This window comes from Lissotriton helveticus, chromosome 1_2, assembly GCF_964261635.1.
Source record: "Lissotriton helveticus chromosome 1_2, aLisHel1.1, whole genome shotgun sequence".
NCBI lineage: Eukaryota > Metazoa > Chordata > Amphibia > Caudata > Salamandridae > Lissotriton > Lissotriton helveticus.
In genome coordinates, this window is record NC_136058.1 from 360901198 (window position 1) to 360927198 (window position 26001).

Sequence of the window (26001 nt, forward strand, 5' to 3'; positions counted from 1 at the left end):
TGTCCGACAGAATGATGACAGCACATTAGTTTTTGCCTTGTGAACGCAGCTTTTGACGAATAATTTATTTCAGAATGGGCGTCTCATGCTTTTGCAGAATTACAAGTCAGCTCTTTTCTGCGACTCAAGTGACTAGGCCCAAAGGCAGGCAACTTAAGCTTTCTAGTATAAAACAAACACAAGAAAAGTATTAATGTAAGAAATAATGTAGATTCTGTATCCACCCCAGGATTTACTAATTAATTAACCCACCCGATTAATCAAAATGTTACCTAGCCAATGCAAACAAATAAAGCAGCGTTTATATCTACCAGTCTCCGTTATTCCATGAGACTTAAATGCACCTAGAATAGTAGAAATGACATCACACAGACAAGGAAAAGCAAAACAAGCACATGCTTCTTTTAAGTTTGCAGCAGTTAGTAATGACAAAAACGAAAACAATAAATTATTTTATTATTTTGCACGAACAAAAAGATGCAACAATAATGCACGTTTATGAGCACACATGTTAGTCCCCCCATGTGTAAAGTTTAATCTAAGTTGTATTAGCACAACATATCACAAATCATTAATATTATTATTCATGTTATGGAAATATGACTTCACGAGATTAAACAAAATTTTGTTTTCTATCTCGCTCCATCAACTCCCTCATCTGGTGATTAACAAATCACCACACCAGCACTCAAAATTTTGATAATTTAAATTTCTAAGAAATCGATTCAAATTCATTTGTATCAGTAAACCTAAAAGTCTGTTTCTGCATAATCTTTGGAATTAGCATAACGCTCTCTATGTAACTCCTGTAATTCGATCTCTCTTTCTTCTTCTTTTCTGAGTTTATAGATTCTTTTCTTTTCTTTCAACTGTTTCTTTCTTTTATGTAACAAACAACCTATTTTGGTCAAAATAAAAATGAATACTATTATAATCAAAGGTGCCAGAATCTTGCCAAGAATTGAACTTCCGATATTATGAAACCAGTTTTTAATTGCTTGAAACCTTTTTGAAAGTTTCCCTGTAAAATCATCTTCTTCTAAAGGAATTATCTCTGAATGCATTTGTGTAATATTCTTAATATACATTTCAATATTCTTACTTTCATCAGGTATATATGTACAACAATGTTGTACATGTAAAATGCCACAGACTCCTCCCTCTTTTGCTAGGAGTATGTCTAAAGCAAGGCGGTCTTGTATTACCATAGATCTAATTGCAATAACTTCAACATTCACTAATTGAAATCCATCAGCTGTGTCAGTTGACAATCTATCAACTATAGTGGACAATTTTCTGATTCTCCCTGCATTTAGGGTTATACCAACAAAAGGTATTACAGCTTGAAAAATATCTCCCAGAACTTCAGTAAAAGTTTCTCTTTTAACTCTATTTACATAATTATGAATTTTAAACAATCCTTCTGAATCTCTGTCAACATGAAACACTTTAGGAAAAACAATTCCCACATAACAAGTTCCATACCAGTGGTCTGGAAGGTTGTAGTAGGCTTTGTCACCACAGACAAAATAAATCCCAGGAAAGATAGGATCTTTTCCACCTTTAAATCCCCAACCTCCCAAAATCTGATAAGTATCTTCACAGTTACTTGCACCTACAAAATAATTATCAAAAAGTGTATTATCTCTTCTAATGCAAAGTTTTCCACTAACTGGTTTGTCTATGTGAATTGCAATATTTTCAAGCATTTTGCCATTTAATTTCTCATCCTCTTTTTGCCAGAAAGCTGACTTAGTCTGCTTGACTAATTCATTCCTCTTATAAATTGCTCTTCTCTCCTCAACCATATTCAAAAATTTCTTTCCTTCAGCACTTAATTTACATGTTAGATTATTCTTGTAAGCATACTCGTAAGTGAGTTCATTAGTAACAAGGAAAAATTCTCTCATTTGTTTTGCTTTCTTATGCTTATTTAAAGCATTATCAATCTTAATATTTGCAAAAATTTCATCATAATTTGAATAGTAATATTCTAAACGTCCAGTTTGATAAAATAAACTAGTTAATACACTACATGTTACAGCATAAGTGAGAGGAAGCATATTATATGTTACTCCCTCAGAAACAGAAGCAGGTAACTTAACGCAGACATAGCAGTCTTTTGCATCCATTACCTTAACATATTCACTCAATAGTTTTGTGAATGTATTACTTGAAAAATCACCAATTGATTTATCTTGATGAATGTTAGGCTGATGATCAATAACTTTTGCAGACGCACTATGTTTAGTTTGGCTAACCAGAGCTTTGCTTGTTATGTTAACTTTGTGTAATTCTCTATTCATTTCCAAAGGGATAATTACAGCTAGAACCAACCAGAGCAGAATTAAAATGAGCAGACACACCAGTCATCTTACAGCATCTTTTAAAAACAGAACACTTTGAAGTGCTCTCCTTAACATAAGGCATTCTTGGTTAATTTTAGCCTAAAAAAATAAAAATAAATTTTAAAATTCTAAATTTATATACACCCCCCTTTTAAAATATTTTTTTTTTTTTTATTTTTTTTTTTTTTAAAACCCTAAACAAGATTTCTTCGACCTTATGTCATACATAAGTTTTCTTCAACTAAACAGTTTTTCTTCGACCTTGTGTCAACTAACAAATTTTCTTCAGCCTTCTGCCAATTTAATATTTCTGTACTTCAATCATTGTCACTAATTTCTTGGATTTCGTTTTCTTCTTCACTACTATCATATATGTCAATAACAGGTGGAATTACTAAGTAAGTCCACTCAGGAGACTTGTATTTTTGGTTTGGTCTTATTATTCTCTTCCCTTTTCTCGATATCACTTCAATTTTTCTTCCAACTCCAACTTCTTTTCCAGGACTCTTTTGACTACTGATTTCTTCAACTTGTTCTTTTGGCTTTTTGATCAACCTGACTCTCAATCTTCCACCTGGCCAGTAGTCTGCTTTTCTCACGTACTTCTTCTTTGGTTCAGAATTATTTGATTCTGACTTCCAAGTCCTTTTCTTTCTGTTTTCACTTTCACCTTCCACGTCACTTTCTTCAGTTTCGTAGTCTGAAATTTCAATTGACTCAGGAACTTCTCTATTCGGCAATTTTACTCCTTCAGGAACTTCACTTTGTCTTCCATCACTGGTACTCGGTAATTCGTTTTCCTCCTCTTCCTCAATTACCTCCAACTTCCCAGATTTCGGATTTTTGTTCCTTACTTCAGAGTTTGTTCTCTGCCTTTCGATACTCTCCTGGTCTGAAACTTCTTTTTGTTCAGCTTCTTTGTCTTCAATGGAGATAACCGAATCTTCAGTTATCTTTCCTTTTAACAGATTCTCTTCACCTTCAGAATCTATTTCAATTATTTCCAAGTCTTTTCTTGTCAAATTTCCATTCACTGGCACAGTTTCCAGATGTCGACTTTCTTGTCGATCTTCAGAATCTGGAATTATTTCACCTTCTGTTTTGCCTTCTGCCTCAGAATCAGAATCGTCTGTGGTATCACTTTCAACATCTGAACTCTCAGGAGTTGGTACTGGAATAGTATGACTAGGATGAATCCAACGTTTCAATCCTCTGCACTTTACAGCATTAGTAGTGATCAAAATTATCTGCCTAGGTTTCTGCCATCTAGGAGCTAGACAATTCCTTCTCCGATGTACTTTCGTTCTGACCCAATCGCCAGGTCTCAGATCATGTGTCAAAACCTTTTCATCTGATTGAGCTTCAGTTCCCACCTGATTAGACACAGAAGTTACCATATCAGATAACCTTTTACAGTAATCCAAAATTGCACTGTCATTTATGCTCAACAGTTTACCTACAGGTACAAAAGCTTGCCTCATAACTCTTCCCATTAAAATTTCATGAGGACTCAAACCTGTCTTTTTATCTGGTGTACTTCTTAATGACATCAAAACAAGTGGAAGAGCATCAGTCCATTTTATACCTGTTTCAAGACACATTTTTCCAATTCTGTTTTTAATTGTCCCATTTATTTGTTCAACTACTCCTGATGCCTCTGGTCTGTATGCACAGTGTATTTTCTGCTCAATGCTCAAAGCTTCGCAAATTAACTTCATCAGTTTGTTATCAAAATGGCTTCCTCCATCACTCTCAATAGTGACTGGAAAACCGTACCTTGGGATGATTTCTCTGAGCATTAGTTTTGCCACTGTAATTGAATCACAATGTCGTGTAGGGAAAGCCTCTACCCATCTCGAAAATAAGCACACAATTACAAGTACATATTTCAAACAATTGTGTAAGGGCATTTCAATGAAATCCATTTGTAATCTGGTAAAGGGACCACCTTCTCGACCAATTATTCCTGTCCCCACCACTGATTTTCTGTTTGGATTCATTTGTTGGCATGACAAACACCTTTGACAAAAAGATTCAGCAATAGTTCTAAACTTGGTATTGAACCATGTTTCTCTGAAAAGTCTAACCATAGAATCTCTTCCGAGATGTGCTGGACCATGATATAATCTGGCCATGTCAGCAATCAAGCAATTTGGTAAGACTACTCTGCCATCTTTGTAAACCCACACTCCATCTTCTTCACGTGGTCTACAATCTGATCTTAACCATAAGTCTTTTTCTTCATCTTCTGCTTCATTTTGTAAATCTCTAATCTCATGCCATGTTTCTACAACAGTTGTTAGCATTAATGAATTTGAATCAGTTTCTTTACTCCTCTCCCGATTGTATGAATAATTTTTCCTTGCGCAGTATTTAGCTGTTTCATCTGCGAAGGCATTTCCCTTGGAAATATAATCAGTTCCTCTAGTGTGCGCTGCACACTTAACAATGGCAATTTCTTTTGGCAATTGTATTGCTTCAATTAATCTCCTAATGAAAACTGCATTTTTAATTGGTGATCCTGCTGATGTCATGTATCCTCTCTGTGACCAGAGTTGTCCATAATCATGCACAACTCCGTACCCATACTGACTATCAGTAATGATGGTAACTCTTATATCCTTTGATATTTCACATGCACGAATTAAAGCAATCAATTCAGCCACTTGTGCTGAACGAACTCCTTCAAGACATGATGCTTCTTCAATATCTACGACTGTACAAACTGAATATGAAGCTTTTAAGACACCTCCTTCGGATCTCAAGCATGACCCATCTACAAAGTAGACAAAATCCGATTCAGACAAAGGTCTGTCTTTGATGTCTTTTCTTGGTTTTGTGCAGAATTCCATGACATCTAAACATTCATGTTCTGTTTCAATGTTATCAACAATTTCAGAATCAGGCAGTAATGTAGAAGGATTCAGATTTAAACATCTTGAAATCGAAACATTATCTGCTCCCAGTATGATTTTCTCATACTTTGTCAATCTGCTACTTGTTAAATGTTGAGTCTTACCTCTTGTCAGTAATATTTCAACTGAATGAGGCACAAAAACTTTCACAGGAAATCCCATAATGATCCCCTCACTTTGTTCGAGGCTGATACTTGTAGCTGCAACTGCTTTCAAACAACCTGGTAATGCTTTTGCAATTGGATCAAGAACTGCAGAGAAGTATGCAATAGGTTTCTTTAAATTTCCATGTCTCTGAATTAACACAGATAATGCACATCCTTCTCTCTCACTGCAATACAGTTCAAAATCTTTCTCATAATTTGGCATACCTAAAGCAGGAGCTTGGCATAAGCTCTTTTTCAGGTTCTCAAAAGAATCCATCTCAGCATCATTGAGAATAATTGGATCTTTTACATCTGACTTTGTCAGTCTTTGTAGTGGTTTTGCAATTACTGAAAATCCACTTATCCATTGTCGACAGTAACCAACCATTCCCAAGAACATTCTGACCTGTCTTTGTGTTCTTGGTGGTAACATTGCTTGAATCATTTTTATTCTCTCTATTGTTACTTGTCTTTTTCCCTTTGCAATTCTGTGACCAAGATATTTTACTTCTTGTTTGCAAAACTGTAGTTTTGCTGGGGACACTTTATGTCCTTCTTCTGCAAGGCGATTTAACAGAATTATTGTGTCTGTTACACAATTTTCTCTTGTCTTTGCAGCAATTAACAAATCATCAATATACTGCACTAGCGTAGACCTGCCAGGTAAGTCTAGGTCTTCTAATGATCTTTTTAACAATTCGTTAAAGATTGAAGGACTTTCTGTATAGCCCTGAGGGATTCTTGACCATCCGAGGGTCTTACCTTGGAATCTGAAAGCAAAAATTTCATAACTGTCTGGATGTAAGGGAACAGTAAAGAATGCATTGCAAAGGTCAATGACTGTATACCATTCAGCATCATGTGGAATCTGAAATAAAATTACTGCTGGATTTGGAACCACAGGACAACATGGAACGACAATTTGATTAACCTTTCTCAAATCTTGTACAATTCTAAATGTTCCGTTAGACTTTTTAACTCCCATAATTGGTGAATTACAAGAGCTACTCTCCATTTCTTTTAATACACCTTGCTTGATTAATTTTTCAATTATAGGTGTAATACCTTCAATTGTTTCTGTTTTCATTTTATATTGTGGAGTGTTTGGAAATTCTATTCCCTGTTTCAATGTAATTTTTACTGGATCTACGTTTTTCATCAGACCCATCTCATTTCCAGTAAAATCCCATATTTCAGATTTCACTGTTTCTTTGAGTTCTTCAGGTAAATCTTTTTCTTCAAAGGCAGGAAACAATTTTGTTTCTTCTGCTTCCATCATCATCATTGTCATTCTGTATAAACCATCTTCCTCCATTGTTTGTAACTCAACTCCATCAGGAGAACAATATATTCTACAATTCATTTTACATAGGATGTCTCTGCCTAATAGATTCACTGGACTACTATTACAAACCACAAATCTGTGTTTGTCTCTGTAATTTCCAATTTCAACTGGTACTGGATCAGTTAAGTCAGTTTTAATTTGTTGATTACTTACTCCAACAACTTGGATGGTATCCCCAGAGAGAGGTAGGTTTTCAATTTCCACTGATCTAACAGTAGAACGGGTAGCACCAGTGTCCACTAGAAAAGTGATGTCTACATCATTAACTTTCCCGTTTACAAAAGGACCAGACTGGTCAACCTCAAGAGTGGCTCCAACAACACACTCTTCCTCCTCTCTCGGGCACCGTCAACAATAATCATCAGAATCGCTGTCTTGACTTTCTGCTAATAAAAATTGTTGTGAAGCATTTTGCATTTGAACCCTTTGCTGCTTTTGCTGTTTTTGTGGTTTTATTACCTGTTCACTTCCCTGAAATCCCACGTTTGGATTATATTTTTGAACTCCCCCACAATTCGGAAAAGGTGGTTGTGGCAATTGATCTTGACGATTATTCACCTGTTGTTGTTGTTGTTGCTGTAACTGTCGCTGAATATTAAATTCGTTTAACCCTTGTTGTATCTGTAGCTGTCGCTGCAGGTCAACACCATTCTGCATCTGTGGATTCAATAAGGGATTCTTTAAGTTTTTAGGAGGATGAGGACACTCGTCTCTCCAATGTCCAATTTCGCCACAATTAAAACAAGGTAATCTTTGCTTCAGCTCCTCAATCTTTGGGCTAAATTTCTTTGGGAAATTATTATTTTTAAACTTTCCTTGTATCTGGTTTGTATTTCCAGTTTGAACGAAATTAGTGTTCTTATTACCCATGCTGGCAATCTGTTGCTCAGCCACCTTTACCTGAGCCCACATGGCTTTCTCCTTCAGCTTCTTCTGTTTTACTTCTATTTCATCGCTACAATATTTTGCTTTTCTTAGAATATCATCTACAGATAGTGATTGCCATCCGACAATACTATTTCTGATCATTTCTCCAATTTCAGGTTTTAGTCCATAAACAAATCTATAGACAAAATGGCTCATATCTTTTTCATCTAATTTTTCATAACCACTGTATTGTTTAAAGATTAACAGTAGTCTTTCATAAAAAGAATGAACTGATTCTTTTGTTTCCTGTTCTGTCCTTTCTATTTTAACCCAATCGACTTCTTTGGGTGGAATTTTATTTTTCATCCAAACAATTACTTTTTCATAAAAATCCATTACAAGTGGATTTGGAGCACCTGTTTCTTTAATTCTCTCAGGTTCTGTTTTTGGCCAACTAATCGATATTTTACATTCTGTCCAAAGATCTGATGGAACAACAATATCAAAAAATCCATCTAAATCAATCCACAGAACTTTTGACACTTTGATGAATCTATCGACTTGCCTGTACCACTCAACTGGTTTTTCCCTCAATTTTGGAAAGTCATTTGTAAATAACAGAATGTCCTGTCTCGACCAAGGGACATGAACATATCCTCCACCTGCAATTTCTCTCATTGGAAATTGTTTTGACAATTTTTCCAATCTTTCATCTTCCTTCTTTTTCGTCCATTTTACTCTCCATTTATTCAGTTCTCCTAGCTTTTTGATATAGACAATCAAATCTTTAATGTGAACTATTCTTCCCATTGAGTTCAAACTCTCAATGTCACTTTCTGAAAAGTCTAATCTGTAATGTTTTGCAAAATTCTTTTGTTTACTCACATCGATTTCAAGTTCAGCTGCTAGGTCCTCTAGTTGATCATATTTGTTTTTCGTTTTCCACTGAATGCTTTTGCAAATGAACAGTAGTTCATCATCTCGATAGTAATTTAAACTATCTGGACCAATTGTTCCAATTATTAATTCTTCGATATTCGCTTTTAATTTGGCCACATCAAGTTTTGGTGTGGTTACCCTGACTTCAGGACTCCCTATATCTGATATAGCACCCATTGGTGTTTTTGGAGATAAATCCTCATTAAAGGTTAAATCAGGCATTCTCGATTTAGAAGAGTTTATTTCAGATAAGTCTGAATAAAATTTTTCAGCAGCTTTTTGAATTTCTGTATTTAAAGGAATAGTTAGTCCAGTTTTGTTTGTTTCCTTTTGGTCAAATACGGGCTGAACAGGACCAATTGTTACTGGAACTGTCACAGCTTCCATGCCTTTTGTCATTCTTTTTATTAATTCTTCTTTTGATCTTAAATACTCATTATAATCAACATCTTCAACATTTCTTGCCTCTCTTGTATAATCTTTTGGAGGTTCTCTTGCTCTTGGAGCCATTGTAAAATGTCTACCTTCATTTCGAGCATTCTCGAATTCTGGTCTTCTAGGAGTTTCAATGATTTCACAATTATTTGGATAAAGTTTAGGAGCTTCATTAATTGGAGGTGCACTCGGTGAAGTTTCAGTAGAAACCACCGGAGTAGACCATGATCTAGGAGGTCTCAAAGGCTGATTCTTTCTAGCAGTTGTATATATTTCTTCCATAACTGCATCCTCAGATTCACTTTCCATAGATTTCCCTGTAGGAGTACCCATTACCATTTCATGAATTAAATACAATCCTTCACTCATGTTTCCCTGTCTCCACATTCGTAATCTATCTTCATGAGTTTCTCTTTTCCAAGGTGGATTTTTAGAAGGTCTTTTAATTCCACTAGCTTCTCTTTGTAACTGATACATCTCATCTTCCCACTCAACTAAAGCTTCAAATTGAGTTGGTCTCGGTTTCGGAACTAGAGCATTCATTTTCTCTCGTAAATTTCTTAAAACTTTTACATTAAATGAACCATCATCAGGCCAAGTTAAAACACCGTCGTTTTTAGTATAGCGTTTCCAACTATCGAACCATAAGACAGTATGATATCCATATTCACCTTCCATATACGCTGCAGGTGTTTTATACTTATGAAGTAGTTTACCACCTCGCGTTTCGATTTTCTTGTCAGGTGAAAATAAATTCTTAAACTTCTGAAATAATGTTGGCTTTTTCTCAACATGTTTAAAATGATAACTCATTTTTAAGAGTTAAATCTAATTCACAAAATCGTTCGTAAATATTTCCGGGATGTTCCGTAAAACAACCAATCCGTGCGCGAAACACACCAACAAGCCAATGACAGTTGAGCTACGTCACTTTTCTGCTCAACCAATAAATTTGGAGTTTTTCCGAAGGACCAATCAGCTCACAGGCCGTCAGAGACTCAAGAGCCAATCAGAATATAGCTTGTGACGTAGGTCACCCAATCCCAGCGCGGCTCTGTGACGTACACAGCAGCTGCGGTTTCTCGTTTCTCACTCCTGGCGCTTACCCCTCCTTCACAAAATCTTTTCACAGCGCCATTTTAAGAACACTTTTCAGTGTAAATTAATTCTTAACGATGACTATAAGGACAACATCTGTTCGTTTCACTATTTAGGATAGTTTACATACATTCAAGTATCCACACTTCGGAATAGACGGCGCTATTCACACTAAGGATAATATTCAATTGTCAGTAGAGTAACCTTACCCCACCCTTCTAACACGTATAATTATGAACTCGCTTTGCTCTGAACCCACCGCGAAGTGTAAGTTCTAAGAGTTCCACTTGAACATAAAATACAATTCAAACTCGCACTTTCACACTGAAATTTCCCTAATTTCAAACACACATGAAATCCGTACAGGACTCTCACCTGTTTATAAAAATCATGCACCGTTAGCAAAATAACGACGTTATCCGTACAGGGCTCTCACCTGTTTATAGATATGAAACATGTACCCGTACAGGACTCTAACCTGTTTATAGATAATCATGCACCGACGCTAATTTACCCTTCACTCAAGCTCGGATATAACTAATACTTTTATCACAGTGAGTTTTATGGAAGGCGCTTTGTCCCTATTCTCATGCTGCTTTAATTTCTTAGAAAACCCTCACTATACAAGATTCAGACCTAGCCCTAAAACTGTGCTGCTCGGCGACAACACTATGGTACACGGCGATACCTCTTGTGATACTCGGCGATATCACTACAAACAGAACAGATGGCTTGCGTGACTAATTTCTCGCCACACAATCTATACCGGTATAGCTTACAGATAGCACGAAAAACGAACTTAACATGTGTTAAAACATCGATCCTATTTCCATACCATAACACTTTAGTAACCCTTAGCAACCAACATATTACCTTGGTTACCCTTAGCAACCATCAATTTCTGCTACCAGAGAATTGATCCAGCGGCCTATAGAAAATATATCATAAACAACGCTACCCAACTTCATAACCTATAAACAAAATTCTATACTAAATATGGACCCATTTATAAACCTGACATATTTTGGGCCTACTGAATCAGGTGGTCAGATTAAATCTATATACACATTATCTACAAACTATATACATATTTATACATCTGCGGAAAGAATATTGTCATTAGAATAAAACTTTGACCATTTAAACGACCACTATTGGCGACGTGATCTAGCTAATAGTAACCTACACTTCTGAATAACTAAGACCAGCTTATTTGTCAAAAGTAAGATTTTATTTACTAAATTATGGTATATAAATTGATAGTTTTATAAATGAATTTTATTAGCAATAAAGCAAGCATGATTGTAAAGAAATAAGAGAAAATACAATTTAAGCAAGTGAATCAAATTTAAAGTAAATATATAAAGTTTAGCATTTCTAAAACCTAATTCCCTAACTGAGCTAAATAGATAGAATTTAAAGAAAAGTTCTTTGAGGATTCTTACGTGCTCCACGCAAAGTCCGTCAGCACTTCACCCTCATCGGAAAGTCAGAAAGCAGCAGCCAGCCCATCCCTAGGAACATGACTTTTTATACCTTTCTACGCTAACTAAACTACGCAAAGGAAAGTTTTCAGAAATCTTCGACGTCCCATTGGCTGAGAGTGACAAGTGACATGTCACCCACTTTTCAAAAGTTCTATTAAATCACTTTTCTTAGAGACCATTGTCTCTTCCACGTGAAACCAGAAGCTTCCTGAGTTTGCAACAAATGTATAAAGTCATTCTCGCAGCGTCCATTGACTTTCAATTGACTTCCGCGGATGCCAAGTTAAGGACTGACAAAATGTTCTTTTTCGACCTTGGCCATGTCCGACAGAATGATGACAGCACATTAGTTTTTGCCTTGTGAACGCAGCTTTTGACGAATAATTTATTTCAGAATGGGCGTCTCATGCTTTTGCAGAATTACAAGTCAGCTCTTTTCTGCGACTCAAGTGACTAGGCCCAAAGGCAGGCAACTTAAGCTTTCTAGTATAAAACAAACACAAGAAAAGTATTAATGTAAGAAATAATGTAGATTCTGTATCCACCCCAGCATTTACTAATTAATTAACCCACCCGATTAATCAAAATGTTACCTAGCCAATGCAAACAAATAAAGCAGCGTTTATATCTACCAGTCTCCGTTATTCCATGAGACTTAAATGCACCTAGAATAGTAGAAATGACATCACACAGACAAGGAAAAGCAAAACAAGCACATGCTTCTTTTAAGTTTGCAGCAGTTAGTAATGACAAAAACGAAAACAATAAATTATTTTATTATTTTGCACGAACAAAAAGATGCAACAATAATGCACGTTTATGAGCACACATGTTAGTCCCCCCATGTGTAAAGTTTAATCTAAGTTGTATTAGCACAACATATCACAAATCATTAATATTATTATTCATGTTATGGAAATATGACTTCACGAGATTAAACAAAATTTTGTTTTCTATCTCGCTCCATCAGTGTCCATACACAAAGCACTGATATACCCGCTCCCAGGGTTAACCTGGCAGGTAAGACTGGGTTGAAAGGTATCCTTGTGCACTTCAGAGAGTTCTTCAGAAGTCACCCCCTAAATTAAAGGAATCTTTGGGTATACATACTTGGTCATTGACTCCTGAAATCAGACACTTTTTGGACCTATAACCAGATGGGGCTCGTTCTACATCTGCACATTGCCAGAAGGACTGCTGTGCTGCCAGGAGAGACTGACACTCTGCTCACTGCTCTACTCTATTGGTCTGCTTCTTGCTTCTTGCTATGCTGCAGGAGGGACTGTCAGTTTGCTACCTGCCTTGTTGTGCTGGCCTGCTACCTTTTGTGTGCTGCAGAGTGCTCTCCAAGGGCTTGTTGGCTTGTTCCGTGTTCGTGAAGTCTCAGGACCATCAAAGAGTTAATCTGGCTACCTCTGTCGGATGTATGACGTTATAACGCATACTATTACTCCGCAGACCATTACAACGCGACTTTTACTCCGCATACCGTTACAACGCATAGCGCCTTGGGGCGCTGGATAGTGGTAAGTATAATTTACTATTCTAACTCCAGTCCCCGTGGACCCTAGGGAAGGTGTTGGATAGTAAATTATACTTATTCCCTATCCTAGAGCGCCCCCCAGCGCAATGCGTTGTAATGGTATGCGGAGTAATGGTGGCGTTGTAATGGTAGTGCGGAGTAAAAGATCCGTTGTAACGGGTGTATACCACGCTGTCATGGGACTCTGACACTCAAGAGTTCAGCCGCTGTACTTGTGTGACAGTGATCAGTGCATGTCTGATCATCAGCCTACCTTGTATAAAGAGTGAGCACCCTGCTTCTGACACAGACCCCGCAACACTGAAGGAAGCCCTTCCAGTGCAGCCCACTTGAGATTGAGCATCTCACTCCGTGCAAGCCAGAGCGCCCTGCTCCTACACAAGATGTCGCAGCACCATGGGCAGACCCTCCAGCGTGACTCACAGCCCATCGGCACGCATTGCCTTGATGACCCAGGACTCACCTGCATCTCTCCTGATGCAGAGTGCTGGAGGACAATGTTGTGCCCTGCCTACATCAACGAAGGAGCCGCAGTATAACTTGCATAAGGAGGGTACTGTGATTCCCGAGACCTGTAAGGTCTCTACAAGCCAGCCTAGGTGACAGTGCTGGCGGCTGGGGGTGAATTAAAAGTAATCCGGTCATGAGGGACCGATTAGAGACCTCTTCTTTGAGTACTCTGCGGAGTACTAACCTGGTACTCACCACTGTGAGAGCATTAATTTGTCTTCTTTTTAGTTTTACCGTAAAAAACCTAAAAGAAGCAGATGTATCTGTAGCACTGTGATTTTATTACAATAACTTGAAAAGTATAAATTGCCTCCTTTGATAAGCCTGCCTGCTCTGTGCCAGGATACCAGAGGGTTAGCACAGGTTATCACAGATGCGTACCTAGCTTGCCCTGACTAGAGTGGTGAATTCTACCTGGCCTGGGTGTATACCTTAGCCAACTAGAAACTCCATTTTAAACAAGTGATAATCTTCCATTTGTGCAACTTGAAGATGGCTTTGACTGACTTATCACTTGCTGATGGCATCCGCAAGCAGGACAATGTTCATGGCTTTGACGCGGTGTAGGCACAAAGAAGTAAAGGCTCCAAGGTGCGGTGGCCTGTCATCATGGACGAGGCAATTGTTTTCTGCCACAGTAGATACTTTAAGGATTTCACAACCTTAGATATTTTTTTGCTGACGTGTAGGTCAAAGTCACTCACTTCCATGGCTCTTGATGCATGCCGAGGCCGATGGCCTTTTAACAGTAACAATAGTTGTTACCGGTATTTTAAAAAATCCAATCTCAGCAATATTGTTCAACTTCTTGTTGCTCTTTAAAATCTCTCCTAATAAATTGCCCTTTGGTCTCCTATACAAGGTTTAAATGTATATTAGAACATTGAAATGTTGGGAGCTCCATTGTAAACATCAGAGTGCTCTGGGCTTCTAATGGCTGGTAGAAGTTCAGAACACCAACATTCCAATGTGTGTTCACAGCTGTAGCTATGACAAAGGCCCTAATGAAGCCAAAAGAGATTTGAAGGCCTTTGTTTTACAAATTAGAACATTCTTCCCTCTAGGGGTGGAATGTACTAATAGACTTAGAGCCCTCCGTAGCGGGCTCTACTGGCCATTAAAGGCCTGCGCCTTCGGATCTGGTCTTTAATGCTAGAGTGGCCTTTTAATGGCCGGTAGAGCCAGCTGCAGCGGGTTCTAAGGCTATATCAGAACATTGGAATGCTGAGAGCTTCATTGAAGACAATGAAGAGGGTCAGAGCTTTGTGTGGCTTACATGCACTTTCTGTTCCAACATTCCAAGCTTTGTCTGTCTTTTTCTGTTGGTAGAATGTTCTAAAAGACTTAAAGCCCATCTGCCTCAGGCTACATCGGTTGTTTATGGCCTTTTTTTTGTTATTGGCCTGCGCCCGTAGCTTGGGCCTATAATTAGTTTTCAGAGTTGAAAAGGAAAGGGTTCCTTGTCACCTTTTTGCATTAACTCCCGACCTACAATAGAGCCTTAGTGCTTGCTGCCAAGGGATATACCAGTTGAATAAAGGCCCTAAATACATTATTTGGATTCAGGGCCTTAATGAGGCCAACCACACAATGATCTGCATTAACTTGTCATCAGCATGATAGGTATATTTTAGTTTACCTCCTTCCAAATCATTATTATTTGTAAATCACCGCATACGAACCTCGTGTTATGTTCACATTATCTCGCATCAGCTACATAGAAGATGAAATATTGAATAATTTCCATAAAATAACAGAATATTTATTCAGTGGTATTAACAGTAGTAGTAAAATCTCTTTATTCGGTTAAATAAATAACCATAAAATATATAAAACAGATAAAATCTCATAAAACATACAAACCTATTCACAAACAGATGAAATACATGACATGCAGACTGTAAACCATAAATAAAAGAGAGAACAGGTACAGTTACTGCATGTGTCAGCAACAATAAAATATAGTTGATTAGTGTGAAAATCTAAGGCCAAGCTCCTCGGATCTTAACCATGGTACTCAAAAAATTACCCATGTATATACAGGTATATATCTTCCCCATCATGAAGAGGAACATCATTGCTGACCTAACGTGAAAACTGGGCCTCTCTAAATGAGAAGCAGGAACATTTTCCTTGGGTAAAAGCAAACACAAGGAAATGATGGATGGAGTGCTGAGACTTTTCAGACACTCACCCCCAGTCACAGGTCTGGATTGAATCCATCATCATTCTTTAGCTCAATTCGCCACCTCAGTTCAGACCCAGCTATATGCAAATCGGCTTTGACCCTGTACCTCATGGGAACAGTCCAGCCCAAACTGCCAAACCAGATCTTACCTGAACAGGAAACAAGCATACTGGGATCGGTTTCTGGGTAACACTGTTCATCAGCCAGGCTAGCTTGAATCCAGAGGCAAAGTGAGCAAGGGACGCAAGTCTGGGCATACCCTGCCAACTTAGGGCGAACAAAGCAAACACAAGAAATGATGGTCGGAGTGCTGAGGTTTTTCAGACACTCACCCCCAGTCACAGATCTGGGTTAAATCCATCATCATTCTTTAGCTCACTTCGCCACCTCAGTTCAGACCCAGCTATATTCAAATCAGCCTTGACCCTGTGCCTCATGGGAACAGTCCAGCCCAAACTACCAAGCCAGTCCTTTCCTGAACCGGAAACAAGCATCCTGGGACCGGTTTCTGGGTAACACCCTTCATCAGCCAGGCTAGCTTGAATCCAGTGGCAAAGTGAGCAAGGGACCCACATCTGGGCATATAGGAGGGTATAAGCTACAGAACATTTCAACATGTAACATGGACTGAGCAGAAACTTTTTCTCCATCAAAAGGACCTAAGGAGGCAACAGCACCCCAGCCTTTGAGAAAACTGACCAATGGAAGGAAGAAATTCAGTCAGAACCTATGTAGTAGCTGACGATGGTAAACATTATTAAACCAGGTCAGGCACGGTTCAAGGAGGTAAACCGTTTTAATCAGATAGTAAGCTCGGATAGCTGGCTTACAAATACCTGATGCTCCCTAAATATAAAAATACGAGGTAAGAAATATTTTTTGACCCAAAGGTAGTCAACCTTAACAATTGCCTCAGGCTGTGTAAAAATTCTGGCCGAAAGAGGTCAGTACACACTGGATTTAATATAACCAGGGGATTGCTGTGGAGCTGGATAAAGAAAGACAATCCCGGATAATAAGCATGTTAAGAGTTGGCTTTTGTACCATATCGTCAGCCGGAGTAATATAGGGCTAAGTTTAATAATGTCCAAAATGTACCATAGGCCAAGTTCCTTCTATACCGTAAATGTAGGTGAGCTTTGGGGCACCCTCAGCAATCGCCTGAAAAATGTATTTTCCTCTAGCTGAAGGGGACAGTATCTTGAATTCCCCAGATAGTAGTGCTGTGACAGTATGGCTAAGGAGAGCCTTTTTGACTAGATGGGAGTGCCCCAGAAAGACCTATCATCGAACTGGATACACTGATTAAAAGAGCAAACTTGCATGATTTTTTAACTTTAGGGCACGAATGACTCGTGTTTTTCGTGCTCCCTAAGTCCACCAGAAAGATTTGGAAGTGTTAACTGAAAGATCCAGACCCTCCATCAACCTAACATAAGGGTCTAGATGTCGCCTTGACATAAGGACAGCATTGTCACCATATAAAAGGACTGGTAACGCCCGAGAGCCTGCCTGAGGGGAGTATCCTTGTACTTCCAGCAATGTCTAGGCCATTAATATACATAGTAACGAGGAAGGAGGCCAACATACACCCCTGACAGTGACACTGTTCTTCTCTTTGCCCAGTTTGGCAGCCTTGACATGAATTGATATGATGATATGATAAAATTATTTCTTGAGCGCACGTTCACCAACGGTTTCTTGGCGCTTAGGCGGAGGTGCAAAGACAGACACAGTGAGAATGAATTAATTATAGGCCTGGGCAAAGAGCCACGTGTTGAGGGATTTCCTAAACTGAGAATAGGAGGGAATGTGGCGCAATTCAGAGGGGAGGGTATTCCAGAATCGTGACGCCAAGGCCGAGAATCTTAAACCACCTTGTTTTTTTCATTTGAATGAGCAGGGGGTCAGTAGATTCGAGCTGGAAGAGCGTAGCTCACGAGAGGGGGCATATCGATGTATTTTAGGGGCGATGAAGAAAGGTCCATGGGACGACAAGGTTCTGTGGATCAGACAGCCAAGTTTAAACAGGCAGCTGGGTCACGGGGAGTCAATGGAGACTCTAAAGCAGGGGTTTGGCATGATGGGATTTTGGCTGACCGTAAACAAGCCTAGCGGCTTGATTCTGTACCAATTGTAAACAGCGTGATTGGTATGCAGAAATTCCAGTGTACAGAGAGTTGGCATAGTCGATGTGCGACATTACAAGGGCCAGGGTGACTTGGATCAGTGCTTCAGTGGATAGGAGTCTACTAATTTTACGAATTCTCCCCAAGTGGAAGAAACAAGTGGAGACCACTGAATTAATCTGGGCCTTTTTGGTGAAGTCACTGCTAATTGTGATGCCTAGGCTTTTGACCGAACTGACTGGGGAGTGTGGACATCCCAGTGATTGGGGCCAGAAATTGGAGTTCCAAGGGTTAGCTGAAGTCCCAGTGAGGACCAGCTCAATTTTGTCAGGATTAAGCTTAAGCCTTGTTAAAATAGTTTGACCCAAAACCTTTACTGCAGCATCAATGAGTGAGATTGGCCTGTAACTTTTTGGCTACCCCCAGTTGCCCTTTTTGAAAACCCGCACTATGATGGATTGCAACCAAGAATTTAAAGGGCCAATGGAAGTTGCAGCATTTGGGATGATTGTCAGCAAGGGCCCCCAGGTGGCAACATCACTCTGGAAGATATTGGCACACCATCTGGCCCACGAGACTTATTGCAGGACAGACATCTAATGGCACTAGAAACTTTCACGATAGAGAAGGACAGGCAAGGGGAACTAACTATTTTCCTACCAGAGTTAGAGGTCATTGACTGGTTTGTGTCACTGATAGAATAGATTCGAGTTTAATGGATAAACCAATTGGCTTCCAGGATAGGGGTATTCAAACTAGACATGGTATCCTTAGTCAGGAAGGGGTCATTTACAGTTATCCAAAATGCTGCATGGTCATTAGAATTGCTATCGCAGACTAACTGATCCCAAATGTCAACCTTAAGGAAGTCTTTCTTCGCTTTCAGCGACATCTTATAGCTTGATGTAGCACTCTGTATCTCCATCCTGAATCTCGGGCGGCGCTTAAGAGCTCTTTTCAATGCACAATGGGCTTTCGAGCATGCTTTGTTAAACCACTGTGGTGTAGTAGAGGCAGGAGGGCCACGACTGGGGGCAGCAAGGGTAGATGACCCTGGAGCGAAGTGCTGAGAATGCAATAAGAACGTTCTTGGGACACAGATCCGGGTCAAGACAACATTCAACCTCTGGGCTAAACTGAGTCCCACAAAGTTCCTCTGTGTTAATTTTATACTACCTTAAGCATCTACCTTGGTCTGTAGTAACATAACATAAGATGTGTATTTGTAAAGCGCACGTTCACCCTTGGATGTCTTGGCACTGAATAACAGATGTTTATTGTTACCCAGCTCAATGGTACTCATTTTATCGACCTCAGATGGATGAAAGGCTGAGTGGACTCGCCAGGATTTGAACCTGTGACTATGAGTTCAAACACAGGCCCCAGCAGTGGATGAATTAGTCCACTGAGACACCGACCCGGCCAAGTGGTCAAGTGTTGCAAGCAAGGAGTAGGTGAGGAACAACCTTGACTCTGGTATTTTAGCACTAGTGTCAGAGAGTTGTGATCACTCCACCCTGTCCATTTGATTTGATTTGAATTGATTTTTATAGAGCGCAAACAATTACAAGGCTCTAACATGTGGAAGGACAAATAGAATAAAATTAGATTAAAGTGAAAAGCCAGGTTTTTAAGAGCTTGTGTAAATTCCAGAGAGAGAGGGCTGATGTAATTGCCAAAGGAAGCTTGCACCAGATTTGAGTTGTACAGACCAGAAAGCTCCTACCTCCCCTGGAAGAGAGCTTTTAATAGGGCATCACCAGATGCATAGCTGAAGTAGACCTAAGTGTCCTGTTAGGCACATAACTACTAAGCTTTCCCCTAAGAAGGCTGGACCTTGACACTTGAGCGCTTTATAAGTTACTCAAAGCGCTTCAAAGAGAATTCTTTGTTAAGCAGGCAGCTAATGCAGTTTTACCAAAGACTGGAACCTTGGGATTTCCATTAGCAATATTGCTGCTCTGTTTTGTAGAATCTGCAATTTTTTCAGATGGACCTTGGGTAGGTTGACATAAAGACCATTACAATAGTCAATCCTGGAGATTACAAGGCAGAGGACCACTGTATTCAATAAATAGGCAGAAGAAACTGAGCTATTTTCCTAATCGTGTGCAGCATGAGGAAGGATGTAGAAACTACCTTATTAACCTGTTCTTTGTAAGTAAGTTGGACATCTACCAAGATACCCAGAATTTTCATCCTGTTCGCAGGAACCGGGAGAGAACCCAAATCCTCCGGCCACCAGGAGGGATTCCAAACTGAAGTATTATTACCACAAAGAATAACCTCCGTCTTTGCAGAGTTCAGCTTGAGGCAGTTCACATCATCCAGGCACCGACCTCTCGCATACTCACCTGGAATGACTCACTCATATACGGACCACTTCTGGAGAAGTATATGACAATTTGGGTGTCATCTGCATATGAAAAAGTCGAGAACCCAAATGATTTCACCAAGGCAGCCAGCGGTGTTACATAGATATTAAAAAGAGTTGGACTCATTGCAGAGCCCTGGGGAACACCATACAGCAGCGAAAATGTTTTGAAGTGAAGTTACCCAAGGCTACTGTCTGGGTTCGCTCTGCCAGAGAGGATTCAAAAAGGGCCAAGACTACCCAATCAACACCCAATTCCGCCAACTGTGTATCAGTAGGTCATGATTGACAATATCAAAAGCTGTCGCCAAATTGAGATGGATAAGGGCAGCACAGCCCCACTATCAACTGTAGCCCTGACCATTTCTGTGGCTGCAATGAGAGCTGATTCCATAGAATGCCCACTGCGCAACCCAAATTGGGAATCATTCAGCAATCGATTACTATTCAGGAAAGTCGATAATTGAAGATTCATTTCTTTCTCTTATATCTTTACAGGGAAAGCCAGACTGGCAGTTAGGGTCAAGGGTGCTCTAGTTAGCTTTCTTAAGCAACGGAAGAGTAGAGACAGTTTTCCAAGCTTTTGGAAAGACACCAGTCTAAAGTACTACGTTAAAGATGGATGTCAGTTGGGCAGCAACCAGGTCAGGTATTAGATATATTATTTTCAGAGTACAAGGATCATTAGGGGAGCCTTATTTTTTAAATAGAATCAATCATCTGACTCAGTCAACTGAGAGAAAATTAAATTCAGAGAACCTCCGCTTATTAACGTTGCTATGAAAATATCATACCCCAAAGGTTGTATTACAGTTATCAAAGTGAATTTATTAAAGATGACTTCCACTTTATTCAGAAAGAAAGATGCTACATAGTCACAGAAATCCTGACAAATGTTTTTTCAAACTCATGACCAATGGTGAGGAGAGTTTGGAAACAACTTGAAATCCTTTTGATGTCGAAGTTCCCCAGAGAATTAAAGAGTAACGTTGAGATCAAGATGTGATCAACAAATTATTCTGCTCCTCTGCTGCCGTACATGAGAGCAGCCTGGACACTAGGGATAATCGGGTTCTGAGAATGGATCAGACAATTTAACTGCTCTTCTTGAGAGGAGTGTTTGAAATGGGGGAGTGGAGAATCTTCATCAGCCAAAGGGTCCTTAAAAGCAAAATAGGGTCCTTGGCAAGGATGGATATTGAAGTCAAAGATAAACATTATCAACCACTGTCTTGCCCTAACGGCTCACAAGGGACCAATGCATTCTTAATTGTCTCTATAACCGAGCCAGTCTTAAGAATGGCTTCAGAATATGGGGAGCGACCATTAGGGTTGTCTACATTCACAATTAACACCAGCGACTTGTCAGGAAAAGTATTTAAGGTGGCTTCTACATAAGGGCAGTCTGTTTCCACCTTGGTCGCCGAACAAGATAATGCTAGAGAGATTAAAATGCACAACCTGGCCTTGAATCGCCCAGAGGGAGAATGTATCGCTGGCCAGAATAAGTGAGAAAATGATCTACAAAAGGGGTGGTATTGAGGGGCTATGTTTCTTGAAAAGCTAGGACTTGATAGGATTTTATAACATGTAGCCAATTTGGGTCCCTAATCTTAGCATCTAGCCCAACTATGTTCCATGATAGTACCCCCAACTAGTCTCTAGATATGAGGATCTGATGTACCACCTCCCACCTCTGTTTCCATCAATTTCTCCTCAGCCACACATGCAATACTAGGTAGTCAATCTACCCCCTCCAGAGTGCCCATAGTTTCAAATCTATTAGAGATGGGCAAGGGAGCAAGGATCACCCCTAAGGACCCACCGTAGAACAGAAGTGGGCAATGAGGGGCCTCAGGATGTCGGAGCCTATTTTCCCCTAAAGCGAAGAAAATAGGACCAGTGTATTGCTCCTGGGTGGATATATTTGGAGTGGCTGAAAAGGTCTGGGCCACCAGGGCATTGGGAGGAGGGAGGGCAACTTTTTACATGGCCCAACCTTGGCTTGTAGAAAAACCCCAGTGGACGCACCCAATTACCCAAGTCCCCTAGGCGCTGGGAGGAAGCCAGAATTCTGGTGGCAGACCACCTATTGTTTACATTTACAACCATGCAATCCCCTCTAATTGACTTAGGACCACAACCAACCTGCCCTGTTCTACGGACCATGTTTATCTGGCCATGAATAGCATTGTCCGCCCTTCTTCTTGGACAACCAGTGGGACACCTCGTTCTTGAGCTGAAAGAAACCCTAATGAATGTTGGAAGCAATTGGGGGAAAACAACACTGGGTGTGGGCTTCCCACAGTAAGGCCAAGCCTCTCAATACAAGAACAACTAAACAAGTGCCAACACTGTAGCTCCTAATTAACAGACCTTCGGTTTCTGCACAAGAAGAATTAAACTTAGTGTGAGTTATAGACTTTGAGATCAGTCAGAATTAATCACTTTTATTATTCATATATTTTTCTCAATTTTATGTTGGTTGCAATTCACCAAATTAAAAAAATCATATAGGACAAACAATACAAAGATACAATTTCATAAAAATGACAGTTTCATAAAATACACACTACCTCATTAGCTTTCATACATCGTTGATCAACATTCCAATCTCACATTCTCACACATACCATACATACACATGTCAATATTTATAATTGAATATCACCAAAAAGCAATTAGTTTACACCAAAGATACTTTTTGATTGGAAGCAATTGGGAGCACATCCACTAGGATTACTACGTAGAAAGTACATTCAGGAGAGAGATGTAAAAAATCACAGGCCGCTGGGTAAATATCCCTAGTGGTACCATGTCCTGATGTCACAGAATGAGGGGCACAAGGCCATACCTGTAGCAGAATGTGCTCTATACAAATGCCTCTAACATAACACAGCAGTCCAGCCCCACACCCCACTCAAGCTCTTACATTTTTTCAGTAGGCATCAATAAAATGAGGTGTGGCAGATTAAATAGGTCAGTACTCAGAGATCCCTCAAAAACAAACATTGTTTATAAAAAAAAACAGCTTTGGTGGTGCTGATGGGCTCACCCTCAGTCCTGGCTGTGCAGACTTCTCCTTGGTGCTTGTTCTCCTTCCCTCCACTCACGCTGCAGCTCTCTGTCCCTTCACACTTGTGTCATAAAAAGTTAACATTCACAAGGGACAGAGGTACAAGCAAGATGTACCTTTGACCCTTTGCTCCATGCAGAGCAATAATTAGCTAAATATAGGGAGAGACTAAGAATGCTATTGATTGTATGCAGACTCAGGACCTTTTATCACTCCAGGCAACAATGTTGTCATTTCTACAGAACCTCAGGGGTGTTGACCAGCCAATGAATCATGAGCCATGAGAGCAAGCCAGTGACTTAATGCAGGCACCTGCAACCCTGTGGTGTTGAGGGGGACTTCAGCCTTTCAAGGGCCCCCCAATCCTTCATTGGACCCTCATTCAGCCCAACGCCCATGAGTATCTGTGAGAATCATAATTTTGAGCAAAGTCACTCGAACAAGCCCTCCTGAAGTAATGCATGGTTCAGGGGCAGGGCGGCTTTAAGGAGTTATTTCTTCAAACTAATTTTTGGTATTTCAAGGTGCATTTTCCCAAACATATTGTCTAGAATTCAAAGAGTGTAGGAACCTGTCTGGTGGGGTGTTAGGGTCTTTGAAGGGTTGCCTCAACATTATTTTATTTGTATTCATGTACAGCCAAAAATAAATGTATCATGCAAAAAGAACCATTGATGGACAGAATTATTATTATTATTAATATATTTAATTTTATAGAGCGCTCAGCTACCCGGAGGTTTCCCGGCGCTAAACCAACAAGGGAGGTGAGCCTGCCGAAATAGTTTATTGATTGAATAACCAAGTTTTTAAATCCCTGCGGAACTTTAGGTAATATGGTTCAATCCGAAGGGATAGAGGGAGAGAGTTCCACAGGGATGGGGCCAGAAAAGCAAAAGAGCGACCACCCATTCTGGCTCTCATAATCCTGGGAATCTGGAGTTTGTGTTGATTGGATGAACGAAGAGTGCGGGAGGGAGAGTACAGATGAATCAAAGATCTCAGATATTGAGGGGCCTTGCCAGTATTAATTTTGTGTATAAAACAGAGAGCCTTAAATTTACAGCGACTGTCAATGCAAAGCCAATGAAGGCTACGGCGGTAAGGGGAGGTAGAAGACTTGTAGGGTAGTTTATATAGCAGATGGACTGCCATGTTCTGAACCGTCTGCAATTTACGGATTACCTCTTTGTCCGCCCCCAGAAAAAGAACATTATGCTGAACAATGCCATACATTTACCCCAGTACAGAGATCTGGGCCTAAATCCATTGTTTGTTTGCTCTCCATGGCACTCAAGATTAGACTAAGACATATGCAAAGCAGTCTTGACCCTTTTCCTCATGGGAACAGTCCAGCCCGAATGCCAAGCCAGGTCCTCCATGGACCGGAAACAAGCATCCTGGGACCGGTTGCGGTGTAACATCCCTCATCAGCCATGCAGACCCATAACATTCTCCTTTCCTCGCTTGTTGCCCATTCATTAACCCTTTTTTCCCATTACTCAAACACATGGCCATTTAGTTGCAACCACTGGATTGTTATATTTCATTTTGCTAACAACAAACCCAAGGCTACAAATCTGTAAACTAATTTTCTTCTTTTAAATAAGGCAAGTTGTCCAATGATACAGAGAATATACAGCCATGTTACTACTACCTGCCTTTGCCTGTTAACCACAGTGTTCCAGAAACAACAGTATATTATTACACTAGATGGCACATTTATTCACACTATGTGGACTAGATAAGTGAAGTAAACTCTCTGTAGGTATTTCTACTGAGCAATCTTAAAGCAGGGATTGTAAGTGTACCTGGCCCTATACTGTAATATTGTGGAGGTTAGATTTGTTCTTTATCTTATTATTCGGCAGCTGCGAGGAGCCAGGTGCCAGCATAGACTGGTCTCACAATACAGAAGTTGCTTGTGGATTTTTATAAATCATAAATTGATACAGAGGTGTTGCATTAACAATACACAGCCAATGACAGCCAGTTGATCAGTGAAACAGTACGGGTTTTCCACTCATTTATCCAATCATTAATCAGAAAAAGGTCCTTAGTTATCCATGAGCATGAACGTATGAGAAGCATAGCAATAGCTTGTCCCCTCCACTTGTGACTTGGTCACTTCTCAAGGACTTGCGGTGACAGCAAAAGTACAGACAGGTTAAGTACCCTTAAAGGCCAACGGCATGCACACCTCATGTAGGCTTGCTCCTATTGAGTGTCATAAAATGGAACCTGAAATAAAATGGATTCCACAGGTCTTCTACTAATGGCAAATCTGGGAATGCACCAAAATCCATGGGTGGATGCCTGAGAACACCCACACTCCAGCTATGGAACGCCTCCATGGGGCAGTGTAACGTGAGTTGTGCTGCCTTGCATCATCTAGATTTATCAAGCCATGCAGGGGTCGCAAGTTAGCTTGAGAAATGTCACTTTGGTTTTGCGCCCCCTTACACACGTCTTCTGTAGCCTGCCATGCACTTTCATCTCATTTAAGTGGTTCACATCTTCAAGAAGACAACTACCTAAGCTGCTGTGACTGGCAGGTTGCTGGAAGGGGAGAGTTCATGACCTCTTGAATTACTAGGTTAGTAT

The 26001-nt window shown here is 39.9% G+C and overlaps 1 protein-coding gene across 3 annotated transcripts in view; it reads right to left on the reverse strand.

Moving 5' to 3' along the window:
* The window catches only part of LOC144805445 (membrane-spanning 4-domains subfamily A member 4A-like), a 134712-nt gene extending 111217 nt beyond the window's left edge, over positions 1 to 23495 (reverse strand). The window contains exon 1 of one of the 3 annotated variants that reach the window (XM_078672010.1): positions 23380 to 23495. The gene's annotated coding sequence lies outside the window, so the exon portion shown is untranslated. Of the gene's footprint in view, positions 1 to 23311 lie in introns of all 3 variants that reach the window. The other 2 variants (XM_078671999.1, XM_078672005.1) reach the window with 2 other exon arrangements.
* Positions 23496 to 26001: the final 2506 nt, after the last annotated feature.